Consider the following 15,783-nt stretch of genomic DNA (forward strand, 5'->3'; position numbering starts at 1 on the left):
CCACTGCTTTGTGCCAGGCCTGGGCCAGGCAGTGGGTGTTAATGACTTGGTACTGGTTATTGTATTGCTTTTATATTGCTTCAATACATTTGTTTATTCATTAATTCTTTCCACAAATACCTAAGATGCAATTAGTTTACCAGAGTAGCCAAACACCTAGAAAGTGTGAGACACCTGGACCGAGGGAGAGGTGGTAACCAGACAGGGGATGGTAGGTCCTGAGAGAGGTTCCTACCAGAAGCTCAGGCCAGCTTAGGCAAAGGCTGGACATCTGAGACCCTGAGATGGGGTGGGAGACACAAGGAAGGAGGCATAGGTGAGTTCTACTGACTGTTATATCTAATAAATAATGCTGTGCAGTTCTGGAGCTATTGATAGAAATCAGCTTCATGCCTTGCTGCAAATGACTAAGAATACGGACTTCCCTCCCAACTCTACGCTTGGAAACAATTCTTTTTCCATGTCTATGTCACAAGGCAGGACATTATGTAAGACGCCCTGAATCCAATGAATGCTACAATCAACTGAATGCCCCCTGGTGTTTAATGTAAGCTCTGAGCCAGGCTGTCCTATGAGGGAAGAGGAAAAGGTGGAGGAAGAAGAGGAGGAGGAGGAGGAAAGGGGGAAAGGACAAATTATTTCCCTATAATTCTTCAATAAGAAAATACAGGAAGGCCAGCCTCAGCGGCTGAGGAGAGCAGGAGGAGGTCGCGGTGGGGGGAAGATGCTGCACTTTGGTGTAAATTGCAGTTGATGAGGGATAGTTTCTCAGACTCAAGTTAGAAGTGAGAGTTCAGATAAGTGAGGCCGTCATTGCTGCTTTGAACACCTCAGAAGGGGAGAATGGATTTATCAGGAGTGAAAAAGAAGAGCCTGTTAGGAGTCAAAGAAAATAATAACAAGTCCAGCACAAGGGCTCCTGCTCCTACCAAATGCAAAGACCGCTCTGATGAGAAGTCCAAGGATCGCTCTAAAGATAAAGGAGTCAAGCGAGAAGGGTGGTGGTGGGGATAAAACTCGAAAGAGGCGCAGCGCTTCCAGTGGTAGCAGCAGCACCAGGTCTCGGTCCAGCTCGACCTCCAGCTCGGGCTCCAGCTCATCTTCGGCATCAAGCCGCTCAGGAAGTTCCAGCACATCCCGCAGCTCCAGCTCCGGCAGCTCTCCTGGCTCTCCGAGTCCTTCTTGGCGCAGGCATGACAACAGGCGGCGTTCCCACTCCAAATCCAGACCACCCCAAGGAGATGAAAAGGAAAGGAAAAGGCAGCGCTGTCCCCTAAACCCACCAAAGAACACATTGGGAGCCTCACCAGGAATGTGACCAAGATCACATCATGGAGATATTCTCCACTTATGGGAAAATTAGAATGACTGACATGCCTGTAGAAAGGATGCACCCCCATCTGCCTAAAGGCTATGCATATGTGGAGTTTGAGAATCCAGATGAAGCCAAGAAGGCGCTGAAGCACATGGACGGAGGACAAATTGATGGCCGGGAGGACCACTGCCACTGCTGTGCTGGCCCCCTGGCCCAGGCTACCCACAGGCGAGTCGGCCCTCCCAGGAGAATGCTGCCACTGTCCCCCACGTGGCGCAGGTCACCCCGACGGTTGAGGAGAAGGTCACGTTCCCCTCGGCACAGGCAGGTCCCCCGCCCGCTGCCATCACAGGAGCCACTCCAGCTCCAACTCCTCCTGATAAGCAGGGCCACTGAAGCTCCACCCCTGGGAGTTGCATCCCATCCAACTCACTTTTGTCACTTTTCTAGCCGAAGGAGGATCAGTAGGAAAGAAATCCCTCACTCAGGGGCAGGTTTCAAGGGTGAAGGCAGCAATTGAGATGTTTCCCCTGGCGGCAGAGTTCTGGCTGCAGGAGCGTTGTTGGTTTGGGGTCATGCCTATAAAGATGCCCTCCAGTTTTCTGGCTAGACGGCTCCCACGTCTCTAGTTCCTGAGAGTCAGTTCAGTGGCAAAGCCAGCAGGGATGAGCAGGGGACTCCAGGTGGTGGTTCAGCCCCAGCCTGGGAGCACGTTTTCCCATCCCACAGATGACCTGAGGCCAATCTGGTGGCCTGGTCATGCCCTAACCTGTTGGCCTGCAGAGTCCCTCAGGAAAGGGCATGCTTTTATGCAGCTGTCACTCCTGTTAGCCTGGCCCTGCTCCCCTGCTTGAGTCCTCTTCGGACCTCTAGGGTCAAATACCCCATTATCTGCCCAATATGGTTCTTTCCACATGTACTCATGCATGTGCATGCACACACACACACCCCACGTCTCCCTTTCTCTCTCTGAAATTGGTGAGCGAGTTGAGAGCCAGCTATGCCAGGTCATCACGGAACCCCCTGTTGTACTGGTATTCATGGTGGTCTTGCAGGTTACCCTGGCAACGTGCACATTGCTTTTTTGGCTTTTATTGTATAGTCGGTACTGTAAATTTTCTGTTCTGAGTTTTATAACTTTGTAGCATTTTAGATAATGTTGTGTTTGTGCTTTGTTGGAAAATATGGGAAAAGCAAGAGGGAGATTATTTTGCGCTTTCTCCAAGCTGTGTGCTGTTTAGCGTAAGAATAATAACAAAATACATTTACTCTATGCCAGGCACTGAACTATGCACTTTATATATATTTCATCCTTACCCATCCTATGAGTAGTTACTACTGTTATCCCATTTTACAGATGAAGAAACTGGGGCATGAAGCAGCTAAGTAACTTAACCACAGATAAAAAGCTATGAGGTACCAAAGCAAGGACTTCTGACTCTGTCTTCTGGGCTCTTCTTGCTAACCAAGGCTTCTTCTCTTAAACTCAGACCTGCCTTACATCTCTCAGCTAGGGATTTCTGCAACTTTTTAGGTCTGAAGTATTAAGACTCTCAACAAGGGTGGTAGAAGCAGGAACTAAAAATAAGACGTTATTACATAATACACTGTTTTATGTTGAATCTTATAACTAGAGAAACTTTGAGTGGTGATCTATCAGAAAAACTGGGTGCTATCAGAAAAACTGGGTGCAATCATTAGTCTGCTATTTATTGTGTGATCCCAGGAAAGTTCCATGACCTCTCTAAGACTCATGAAGAAAGTATCACCTGCTCTGTTTATCTTATGAGGTTGTAATAAGAATCAGTTGTGTGTAAGCGTTAGTGTGTTGGCTTTGGGACCACTCTGAAGATTTTTTAAGTTCTTCAAATGTGTGGATCCATGCAGCTGCCAGATAAAGTATTACCCACTACAATAAAGCAGATAGTCCTGAGCCTGGATCAGAATCCTGGATTGTTGGGAATATTAATAGCCACTCCTGCTTCGCGTGTGAGCCTTATGTAAAGCACCTCATGTGATGCCTGTCTGGCTCAGATGCTCAGTAAATGATTCCTTTCCTTGCCCCATCCCTGCACGAATCCCTCCTACCCTCATGCCCCCACCCTGGCTTTGTGCTTTTATTGGTGAATTACAAGGGACTTGCTACTCCATAGGCTAAGCAATAATCCAGGTAGGAACAGAACAAGAACTGTCTGGTATTCCCCCATCTCAGATCATTGGGGCTCACGAGCAACACTCATTGCCTGCCTATGATTCCGTTTTCCCATGCCCCGAATAGGCTGATTCATTTGTTCAGGGTACACCGTGGAGTCCTGCCAAATGCAAATAAACTGTCTATGGGGCACGTGCCGAGCTATGCTGGGAGCAGGCTCATTACTGCCACAGTCACTACAACAAATAACAACAAAAGCCTCTAGGCGCAAATTAGCACACATAATAAACTTAATTCAAGAAACACTGAAGAGACCCTTAGTTGCATTTTAACTTACATAACACCATTTATCACACAAGTGCCATGGGGCCTCTACAAACTGAAAATAAGACATTGGTACAGATTAGCTTCTACTACGCCTCAGTGACCCTTCCAACTTAAATCCACCTACCACACACCACACACACACACACACACACACACACACACACACACAGAGGTGTGAAGGGAACACAGGGAAGACTGCAGAAAGAGTAACTGAAAAGAACTCACAGTCTGGAAATTATGAGAGAGTTTTCTGTTCCAAACTGGATTATCCCTTAGCCTCTGGACTTAGAAGTATCAAGTCCCCTGTAATTCATGCATAAAAGCACAAAGCCAGGAGGGAAGTAAAGGAATCATTCACTGAGCACCTGAGTCAGACAGGAATCACAGGAGGTACTTTACGTAGGACACACATGTAAACAGGGGTGGCTATTAATACTCTCAACAAACCGAGACAAAATCACTGCGATGGTAGTTGCAAACCTCTTTTCCAAAGTAATACACAATGTGTTACAAGAGGGATGAAACACCAGATACAGAGACAAACAATAATAGCTAGCATTTGAGCACCTATACAACGTGCCAGTATTGTGCTAAACTCTTTACTCATGTACACTGTCTGATTTTCAATACTCACAACCACTTAGGAAGTACATGATATTATCTTCCTTTTGAGGACGAACAAAATGAGCTGCTTGAAATGGTTAAGCATCTTGCCTGGTCAGTCACCCAGGTTCAAATCCCACCTCAATCTTCTTCTGCCTGGGTGACTTCAGCCAAATCCCTCAACTTTGCTATGCTTTAGCATCCTAACAGTGAACGGGGATAAGGCCCAGCCCTCCCTGCCACTCACTGAATGCTGCAAGGACTACATGTTATACAGAGGAGTAAAGTGTAAAGTGCATGGAAAAGTATTTTGTCTTCTCCTAGGTGGCCTGCAGTCCATGGCAGGCAGAGACCATTTCACAAGATCTTTTAAAATCCCTGAAAGTAAGACTGTAATGCATATGCCGAATGATTATGCATTCATAATCACTATGAATGAGTACTGATATCAACACAAATATGAATATAATGATTATGCATTCAAGATTACAGATGAACAAAAACTGTCTCGTCATCTTCGCAACATATTTACTGAGTACCCACTTCTGTGGCTGGCATTGCGCCACATGCTGTTGAGACACACAGATGAGTTTGAGGACTTGGAGAAAGACAGTAGTGCACTAAAAGCAGAGTGACCAAAATGACCATGGGGAGTAAAGGTGGCAGTGAGAACTAACACAGCTCAAGTAAGGGTTCATAGTGGCAGGAAAGGAGTGACACAGGGAAGGCTGAGAAAACAGGTTGGGACAGACTGCAGAAAAGCTATGAATGATCCTCTTAAAAGAATTTCAAAAGAGTCAGCAAACCAAGGAGCTACCTTAAGAGAATCAGAGAAGCACGGTCACATGAGGGAGGAGGAGAGTAAAAGGGCAGAAGGAGAAGGGCTCTCAAGTGAATTTGAAGTCTACCCCTAAGTTCTGCTCAGGGCTAGCTGCCTATGCAATTTTTTCCCTCTCTCTCCATTCCCCCTCTTCTCGCTTTATATCATAAATGGTCTTTTTCTTCTTCTTTTATGCCTTTGGCCCACTTAGGTTACAAAGGGCCCTGCTTTTAGGGTGTCTCCAGGGATATTTCAACTTCTGTTTTCTTATCCGTTAGATAGTTATAACATCCCAGGATTACTGTGCATATAAAGTGAGGTAACATATAACTGTTCAACAAATGGTGCTGGGAAAACTGGATATCCACATCCAAAAGAATGAAGATGAACCTTTATACCATACACAAAAATTAACTAAAAATGGATCAAAGACTTACATGTAAGACCTAAAACTATAAAACTCTTAGAAGAAAACATATAGGAAAAGCTCCATGATGCTGGATTTGGAAATGATTTCTTAGATATAACACCAAAAGCACAGGTAACCAAAGGAAAAAAAATAGGTAAATTGAACTACAGAAAAATTAAAAACTTCTGTGAATCATAGGACACAAAAGAGCAAAAAGATAACCCATGGAATGGGAGAAAATATTTGCAGATCATATATCTGATAAGGGGTTAATATCCAGACTATATAAAGAGCCGTTACAACTCAACACGACAACGAGAACAACAACAACAAAAACAACCTGACTAAAAAGGGGGCAGATTTGAATAGACATTTCTCCAAAGAACATATACAAATGGCCAATAAGCATATGAAAGAATGTTCAACCTCACTAATCATTAGGGAAATGCAAATCAAAACCGCAATGAGATACCACTGCACATCCATTGGGATGGTTGCTATCAAAAAAATAGAAAATAACAAATGTGTCAAGGATGTGAAGGAATAGGAACCCTTGTGCACTGTGGTGGGAATGTAAAGTGATGTAGCTGCTATAGAAAACAGTTCGGTGGTTCCTCAAAAAATTGAAAATAGGATTTCCATATGACCCAGCAATTCCACTTCTGGGTATATACCAAAAAAGAATTGAAAACAGGGTCTTGAACGATATTTGTATACCCATGTTCATAGCAGCATTATTCAAAGTAGCCAAAAGGTGGAAGCAATCCAGTGTCCGTCTATGGATGCAGGGAGAAGCAAAATGCAGTATATACACACAATGGAATATTATCCAGCCTTAAAAAGGAAGGAAATTCTGACACATGCAACAACATGGATGAACCTTGCAAACTTCATGCTTAGTGAAATAAACCAATCACAAAAGACAGCTCCTGTACAATTCCACGTACATGAGGTACCTAGAGAAGTCAAACCCATAGACATAGAAAGTAGGATGGTAATTGCCAGGGGCTGGGGGAGGAGGGAATAGGGAGTTGTTGTTTAATGGGCACAGAGTTTTAGTTCTGTAAGATGAAAAGAGTTCTAGAGATGGGTGGCGGTGGCAGTTGTACCACCATTCAAGGATGTGGATGTACTTAACGCCACTGAACTTGTACACTTAAAAATGGTCAAGTTGCTAAATTTTATGTTATGTGTATTTTACGACAATTTTTAAAAAAAGGAATAAGGTTCTAAAGATAGAAATAATTAACATACATAAAGCATCCAGCAATAAAACTTGGCAATGAACCTTAGTTCCTTCCTCTCCCCTGATGCAATCCTTTATTTCAAAGATCTTTTCAAACTACCTAAGGAGCTCAGCACCAATCCAGTTCCCCAGCTCTGCCATTAAATCTGGCTGTGTATTCCAGGACGAATTCCTCCCCTTACTGAGCTTTTTTTTTTAACCATTAAAAAAAGAAGAAGAAGAAGAAAAAAAGGATTAAACTATACTACATTCTCTTTCAGCTATAAAAATACAAACACAGTGAAGGTTGAAGAGATTAAGAATAGGCTAGCAGAAAGGAAGGAAAGGAAACATTTTTGAGCACTTATTATGTGCAAAATATTGTGATAGGGGCTGGGGGATTCACAAATACAAATATACAAAAGGAAGGTGATAATTCCTGACTTGAGGGAAACAAAGGTAGACATCACGATCTATGTGTAGGTTACAGGAGAGAGTGATTAACTGCTAGGGGAAATCCAGGAAAATCCACCAGAGAGGTGATAATTGAGGGCCCTTGATTTTTGAGGAGGGATGTGAGGGATTAGAAAGAGTCAATCAGGTAGAACAGAGGCAGAAGGGCAAGCAGGGCAGAGGGACCAACGGGAGTCCCTTATAGAGAATGGATACACTAGTCAGGGCACAGTCCAGAGGAGAGGTGGAAGCCAGTCTGGAAAAGCGGTTTGGGATCTGATTGCTAAATGCCCAAAAAGCTGGGAAAAGGAGCTTGGATTTTATGCTAAAAGTTTTGAGGAAGCACTGACAGCTGAAGCTGGAGAGTGACAAGATCTGACGTGCAGGTCATAGAAATATCACGTTGGTAACAGTGTACAAGAGGGTAGATTAAGGGAAACAGGAAGCTATTGCCATAGTACAGACAAAACAGGATGAGGGCCTGAATGAGGCAGTGGCAGTAGGGAAGGAGAGGGAAGAAAGCTCTCTTTGCCTCATGCAGCTCCCATAGATAAAGGCAGGAATGGTACACGAACTCCAGAAGGTTGGCTCTTATACATGATGGACCTTGAACCACATTCTTATTTCTAAACAGTTTCTGACTAATTGTGAATGTCCCCAGGTCCAGGGCAATCACTCAAAGGGAGGAAACTAGGCATAAAAGTTAATCTGTTTCAGCTGCTAGGCTACCCCCCTCACCCCCTTCGAACCAGAAATAATGGAAGGCAGCAATGGAAAAAGGAGCATCTGGCAGCAGTAAAGACCCATCCCTTCCCGTGCTGGAGCTGTTGGCTCATCCTTGGACATCACAACAATCAAGAATGGAGAATCGTTCTTTTCATCCCTTCTCACAGCATTATCCCAGCAACCTCATCCCCTAACAATGGTGTGGTTTGTGTTATGTTTTCCCTCTGTCACCGCCCCTCCCCACCACAGCACAACGGAGATGCTGTGCCCCAGGGGCCAATGAGGTTGTGAGCCTCACAGCCTCTGAACAAGTCTTTGAGGGGTAGGATGCTCCTTCAGAAAGAGCTGCATGAAGGAGCAGATTAAAAAGACCAAACATGAACTAAAAGGAATGGGGAAGACCATTTTCCCCCCTCTATTAAACTAGCAAAAAAGATTTTAATGACATTTCCCAGTGGTGGTAAGTGTGTGATTAAACAGACACCCATGTCTGTTGCTCAAAGCTATTTGTTGATATGATGTGTCTGGAAAACAATTTGGCAGTATTTCAAGAGCCTTAAAAATGTTCATCCCCTTTTGCCCAATAATTCTCATTTCTGGCAAATGACTAAGGGAATAATTCAAAGGAAAGAAAACTATATATGCATGAAGATACATATTATAGCATTAGAAGGTAAAAAAAGTGGTACAGTTTCTGTTCTTTAGATTTTTTTTTCTCCCATGTCTACCCCTCTGACTTTCCCTTAGGCTTTGTAATGTTGATCTCTATGGCTCTTGAGAGAACCAGATATAACGACAGAAATTGCAAGCTCTTACCTGAGTATACAACTTAAAGAAGATGTGCTGTAAGAAAATTTACCACATGACTAACCAAACTCAGCAACGAGTTACATTAGAGGCTTTCTATTCATCTTATAGGATAGCAAATTATTATTAAAAATTCATTTACAATAATGAATTTATACATTCAGTATTCTACCATGTACCAGGCACTGTGCTAGGGGCCGAGGATATAGCAGTAAACAATACAGACACGGTCCTTGATTTCAGAGCCCAGTACCTAGCAGAGACGTCAACAAAAAACAAGTATCAATAATTATAATAAAGCATGATAAATATTATGATAGAGGGAAATATGGCATGCTAGTGGAATGAATAGCAAGAGGGTCTTATATCCTTATTGAAGGGATCAGATAAAGCCAATGGGAAGAAGTTAAGGAATGTGGACTTCATCCTCAGGACCAGAGCACATACCAGGTATCTGCCACCAAGCTCTGGGCAGATCTGCAGCAGCCTTCTTGGGTACCTGCATAACAGAAGCTGTTTTTTTGCAACATCCTTGATATAAGTTTGATCCTGAGAAGTGACTTATTAACACTTATTTACTCATGGTGTTGTGACGGGGGACAGTCCAAGAGACACAGAGTTGGTCTCTGCCTGCAAGTGTGCCTACAGTCTCCAACAGCACAGATTACCAAGAGAGGTTTCGATAGAGGATAAATACAGATAACACATTAGGAATAGGTAAGATTAAGTATTTACATTCCATTCAGACAGAAGGTTAAGTATATTAGAGCAGAGGAGGGAGAGGAAAAGGGAACATCAAGGGAGTAGAATGGTTAGGAAAAGAGAAGGGCTGGAAGGAGAGCAATGGCAAGTTTTTTGGGAGTCTGGAAAAGATAAAGACACAATCTAACATAACAACCTCCAGTTTGGTAAGGGAGGGGGAATATTTGAGAGGTCAAATGATGGGCTAGGCACTGTGCTAAGTGATTTTTTTTTTTTTTTTTTTGGGCCGTGCCACAAGGCATGAGGGATCTTAGTTCCCTGACCAGGGATCAAACCCACACCCCCGGCATTGGAAGCACACTGGACTGCCAGAGAAGTCCCTCCTAAGTGATTTATATGCAGTCTCTCATTACTGACTATAATCTTATGAGGTAGGAATCCTTGGTTCCATTTTATGGATAGTGTAACTGAGGCTCAGGGAAGTAGAAGAATTTCATAAAGATCTCTTGACACTCAAGTATTTCCAAATCCAAAAGACTGTAAACCAAGAATTATGCCTCTGGATAAAATTCCATAGGGAGGATGTCATTTTCACTTATGGTTGTGGTCAGTTAATCCAAAGTCATCGATTTTATAGTTATGTGCTGGAGTCAGCTTCTATCAGCTCATGAGAGCTGACTGTTAAATTTTCAGTAATTCTGCAACCCAGCTGATTTCACCTTAGTAATTTGAAATCAGTCATGGTGGGAGTATTTATATCATGGAAACTGGCAAATGCTATAAATCAGGGCATCTTCTTCTTCTCCTTTTTTTTTTGTTTCTGAGAACCTGTTGTTAAACATTTACCAGCACACTGCTGCTTGAGAACCTTAGAGATGAAAGGGAATGACTTTTATCTCACTTGCCAAGTCCTACCCAAGTCCTACCTATGGGTTCTAGTTGCTTGGAGGACTGTGCTGAGAAGCATTCCGAGACTTCATTTGTGGTAATCTATCATAAAGAACCTGCCAAAACTGAACTGATGTCTATCATGGGTAGGGAGGGGGAAGTGGCAGCAGGCATACCTTGTACCTTCCACCCCTGGCCCAGTCTAATGCCCTAGTTTTAGAGATGAAGAAACAGAGACCCAGAGAGGGAAGGTGATTTACCTGAAGCCACATAGTGAACCAGTGGCAGAGCTGAAGTTAGATGTCAAATAATCTGACTTCTAGTCCAGTGATCTTTCCAGGACAGCACAGAGACCACTTAAGTTGAGGCACTCTTAATTTAGCTAGCATTAATAATATTGAGCAACATCGTAATGACAATGACCCCTAAGCAGGAATGTTGCAGGGGGAATACAAACATACGGTGAGGGGTGAACTAGAATGAACTCCTGTATCTTTCAGCCCTGAAAGTTTATGATGCTAGATTTCTAAGAACTCTATATCTATGTTCATATGCACCTTCTTCCTGACCACAGAAACTACTACCAACCTAAAGCGTGCAATTTCTAAGAATCTTGCATGACTTAGCAACACCCTGACAACCACCACACTGTCAGCAGTCAAGAGATATAGAGATTATACTTAGAGGGTGATTTTACCAGAAAACATGAGATGAAATAATGCCATGAATAAAAAAGAAAATCCACAATTGCCTATTCCTATGAACTTTAGTAGTAAATTATCCCTAAACCACTTTTGTTCATTTATTTTTAAACACCGTATTTTTGACGTAACATGGCTCAAGAATCAAGAGGTATAAAATAGCAAACAGAAAAACGTCTCCCTCCACCCTAATCCCAGCCATCCTGTTCTCTGCTTTGTAGAGATAGCCATTGTTACGAGTTTCTTGTGTTTCATTTCAGAGATATTTTATGTATGCAACAGTAAATATATATAATATTTCCCTTTTTAAATACAAATGGTCGTATAGTGTGATTCAGTATCGTTACAGATAGCGTAACTGAGGCTCACTTTTTTCCACTTAAATTATATCTTGAAGCTTATTCCATATAAGCTTCAGTGCCCAAAGAGCTTCTTCATTTCTTTTTATGGAAAATGCTTCCAACCTTGTGAGATAGTCAGAACAGGTGTTATTTTCAGGTAAATGTCTTATTTAAAATCATCACAACTTGGGAATTCCCTGGTGGTCCAGTGGTTAGGATGCTGCACTGTCACTGCTGAGGGTGCAGGTTCGACCCCTGGTTGAGGAACTAAGATCCCGCAAGCCCTTCAGTGCAGCCAAAATTAATTTTTTTTTAAATTAAAAATTAAATAATCACAGCTTGATGCCAGAGGAGGGCTAGCAAACACAAATACCATGCAAATGAAAAAATTACTTAAGTTCATGCTGATAAACTTTTAGGGGGATTTTGTTTTTGCATTAATTTGGTTTTCCTTAGAAAATGAAATGATACATCATGGTCACAGGTCAATAACAGTAGTAAACTCTATTGAATCAAATTTGTACAATTTTTTTTCTGTAGGTTAAAAAAAGTCTAGATGCAGAGCAAAAAAGTGAAATTGTGGTCATGAAAGTGCTCTGAAGGGATTTCTTATAGGAAAAGAAATTGTTACTTTAAATTAGCTTTGTCTTATTCCAAAAAAGATTCAGGTTATTTATTATTATCTGTCTGTGGAGGTGTCTACATTCTGCTATGAGCTTCTCGAGTTGCCTGAGCTTCTTGAGAGTAACAGTTTGTCCATCTCTGTATTCTCAGATACAGACAAAGACACAAACATAGACTAGGATCTCAGTGATTCTTGTTGAATAGATGAAACGATATTATAGAGAATGTTTAAATCACCTGAGAACTCAGTTTGCTACCCTGAAACATGTCTGAAGAAGATGTAGTTCAGACCCAATGAGATGAAGACTAAGGAGAAACTGAATAGAAATTTATTTGGGCAGAGACTCAGTCTATGCTCTTTAACCACAGCAGGTAAGTCACCACCTTTGCCTATGCTCAAGATCCTTGCCACTAAGCCCAATTGCCTCATGTCTATTATTCAATACAATTCTACAAATATGTACTGAGCATCTGTGCTGGGTACACAGTGGGAACTCAGTAAATCTATATCTGGGTCAATTTTTAATCCCTATATTATTATCACTTCTATTCACATCTAATTCCCATAACAGACTGTAAACAACTTTAAGGGATCATGTTTTAATCATCTTTGTATCTGAATATGGAATGGGCTTGCCGGGCACTCAAAAGTCTAATATATAAACAGAATAGGGACCCATGTTCCTGATGCTGGGAACCAGGGTGAGGGGTGGGGGTAGGGGAGAGGTAAGTGATCAAAGGATGCTTTGAGTGAAAGTAAGAATACCTGAGATGAGTCTTAAAGGATAAAGAAATATTCCCAAAAGCAAATTCTGAGAACAAGAGATGAAGGATGGAAGAAAGAAAAAATACTCTGAACATAAAGGGGAAGCCATCATCATCAAAATGCATGGAGGAAGCAATATTCATGAAGTGTTCAGGAAACAATTTACAACTGAGTGTTTCTAGAGCCTAGAGGCTCCCAGGAAAAGATGAGAATGAAAAAGTAGATTGAGTCCCAATCACAGCGGGTCTTAGATCATTTAAGGAAAAGAATGGTGAGGCCCAAAATTTTGAGTAGAAAGAATATGATATAAAGGAAACAATTCAGGATTCAAGGGTAAGACAGAGCTGGGATTATATCCTAAACTCTTCATCACTAGCAGTGTGACTCTGGAGAAGTAATTTAATCCCTTTGACCTTTAGTATTTCCTCTATAAGGTGAGCATAATATATATCTTACTAGATTGAAACGAAGAAGAAATGGATGTTAAAGAGCTTTATAAACCAGCAAGGGCAACATAAATATTAATTGTTGTTATAATCCTAAGTTGTGCTTTGGGAAAAAGTCTTACAGTCTTGTTGAGGATTTGCTGGAGGTGAGAGGAAAGCATAGAAGTAGAAAAGACAGAAAGTGGCTGTGGTGGAGGGATCATTTGCTAGTGCAGATGAATACAAAAGCCCTGTTTCTTCACCTGCAGATCCAAGGACCTGACCCTGAACGCTTCCTTGAGCAAGACTCTCAGGACCGGATGGATACACATATCAATTACTAGGCATTCATGATTCCAGCTTATTGGACAAAACAAATCCTGGGTCAATAATTGCAGTGGGATGACAAAAACAATTTCCTGTTGCAGGGAATTTATTGGTAGCACTGCATTTGCAGTCTTTCCAAACAGCAATTCATTAAGCAATCAGCCAAAAACACTAAGCCAAAGGGGGCCTTAAAAAGGACATTAAGTGTAAGATGTTAATAATAGGGGAAACTGGGTGTAGGTATATGGGAACTCTCTGTACTATCTTCTCAATTTTTCCGTAAATCTAAAACTGTTTGAGGAAGTTAAAGTCTATTTTTTAAAAGTAGATTACAGGTTCAGAGTAGACTTTTTTTCACAATAGCCAAAAACTGGAAATAATCCAGGTATCCATCCATAGGAAAATAGATAAATTGTGGTACATGCATGCAATGAAATACTACTCAGCAATAAAACGGAATGGGCTATTAAACAACAACATGGATGGATTTCAAAAGTATCACGCTGAGTGACAGAAGCTATACACAAAAAAGCACATACTATAAGATTCCATTTATGTGAAATTCTAAAACAGGCAAAAATAATTTATGGTGGGAAAAAAATATCAGAATGATGGTTGTTTTTGGAGGGTGAGGGTAGGAACTGGCCAGGAAGGGGCATGAGGAAGCTTTCTGGGATGATGATAATGTTTTACAGCTTTACAGGTGCTTGAGTTACACAGGTATATGTCTTTGTCAAATCTCAGAGAACACTCACTTAAGATTTGGGCATTTCACTCTGTAAATTTTACCTTGAAGAAAAATGCTGAACAAATACTGGACTCCAGTTAATGAGTTAATGATATGCATGATGAAATATTTAGGGAGAAATATAATGATGCCTGCAATTTATTTTAAATGCTTTAAAAATTAAGATGAATAATGGATGGACAAAGGGATGGATAGATGGATAGGTTTGTGATACAGCAGGGGTCCGTGGCCTGTTAGGAACCGGGCCGCACAGCAGGAGGTGAGCGGCTGGCAAGCGAGCGAAGCTTCATCTGCCCATGGCTCACATTACTGCCTGAACCATCCCTCCCCCTCCCCAGTCCGTGGAAAAATTGTCTTCCACGACACCGGTCCCTGGTGCCAAAAAAGTTGGGGACCGCTGTGATACAGCAAGTGTCGTAAAATATTAACGGTGGAATCTGGATGGTGGATACACGGGTATACACTGTAAAATTCTTTGAACTTTGCTGTATGCTTGAAAATTTTCATTAAAAAATTTTGGGAAAAATAAAGAACATTTTGGGGTCTTGTGTCTGGGTTGGGTGATTGGGAGAAAGAGATTATATTTAAGCTTATCGGGCCAGGCTTGTAGGATCCTAATATTAATAAAAATCCTTTACACTTAACTATCTATCTATCTATCTATCTATCTATCTATCTATCTATCTATCTACACCAGGTCTTAGTTGTGGCATGTGGGATCTTCACTGCTGCGTGTGGGATCTTTAGTTGAGGCACATGGGATCTTTTTTTTTTTCAGTTGTGGCATGCGAATCTTTAGTTGTGCCATGTGGGATCTAGTTCCCTGAGCAGGGATGGAACCCAGGCCCCCTGCATTGGGAGCGCACAGTCTTAGCCACTGGTCCACCAGGGAAGTCCCTACACTTAACTCTTTACATGAATACAGACAGCCTTTATCCTCGTTTTATCCCCCAATCTGATTTATGTACCTCTCATCTGTGTTCTTGAGGATATCTTCATTTTAGCATTTGTCATCATTTTCTAACTATTTTCATCTTGTGTCACCCTACTAGACTACCGAGAACTCCTTGAAAGCAGGGCCTTGCCTTTCTTTTTTTGACTTGGCGTCCCCTTTGCCTAGCATAGTATCTGACATATACAGAGGGCATTCATCCCAACATTTGTTGGGTACATCCCATGAGTTACAAGGAGAGCCAGCTGGGTCAGTCAGGCTCTTTTAAAGGCCACGGGGAAATATGGAAGATTTCCCAAAGAGACATCTGATCCAAAACATATTCTATGGAAGTGACTCTGCACTTGGAAGGAATCAGTTAGGTGCAGAGGGACCTGTTTGTGTTTCCTCATTTAGCTTTTATCCTGACATACTGCAACCCAAAATACCTTCTAGATGAAAGTAGTGTGGTATATACTGTAGGTTGGCTCAC

At 41.9% G+C, this 15,783-nt stretch overlaps 1 protein-coding gene and 1 pseudogene across 2 annotated transcripts in view; one reads left to right on the top strand and one right to left on the bottom strand.

The window, feature by feature from the left end:
- GAB2 (GRB2 associated binding protein 2) overlaps positions 1–15,783 on the bottom strand; it is a 174,787-nt gene that overhangs the window by 83,216 nt on the left and 75,788 nt on the right. The gene's annotated exons all lie outside the window — the stretch shown is intronic.
- Positions 844–1,835, top strand: LOC103002146 (RNA-binding protein with serine-rich domain 1-like; annotated as a pseudogene).

The sequence above is a fragment of the Balaenoptera acutorostrata genome, chromosome 9, assembly GCF_949987535.1.
Source record: "Balaenoptera acutorostrata chromosome 9, mBalAcu1.1, whole genome shotgun sequence".
Classification (NCBI taxonomy): Eukaryota; Metazoa; Chordata; class Mammalia; order Artiodactyla; family Balaenopteridae; genus Balaenoptera; species Balaenoptera acutorostrata.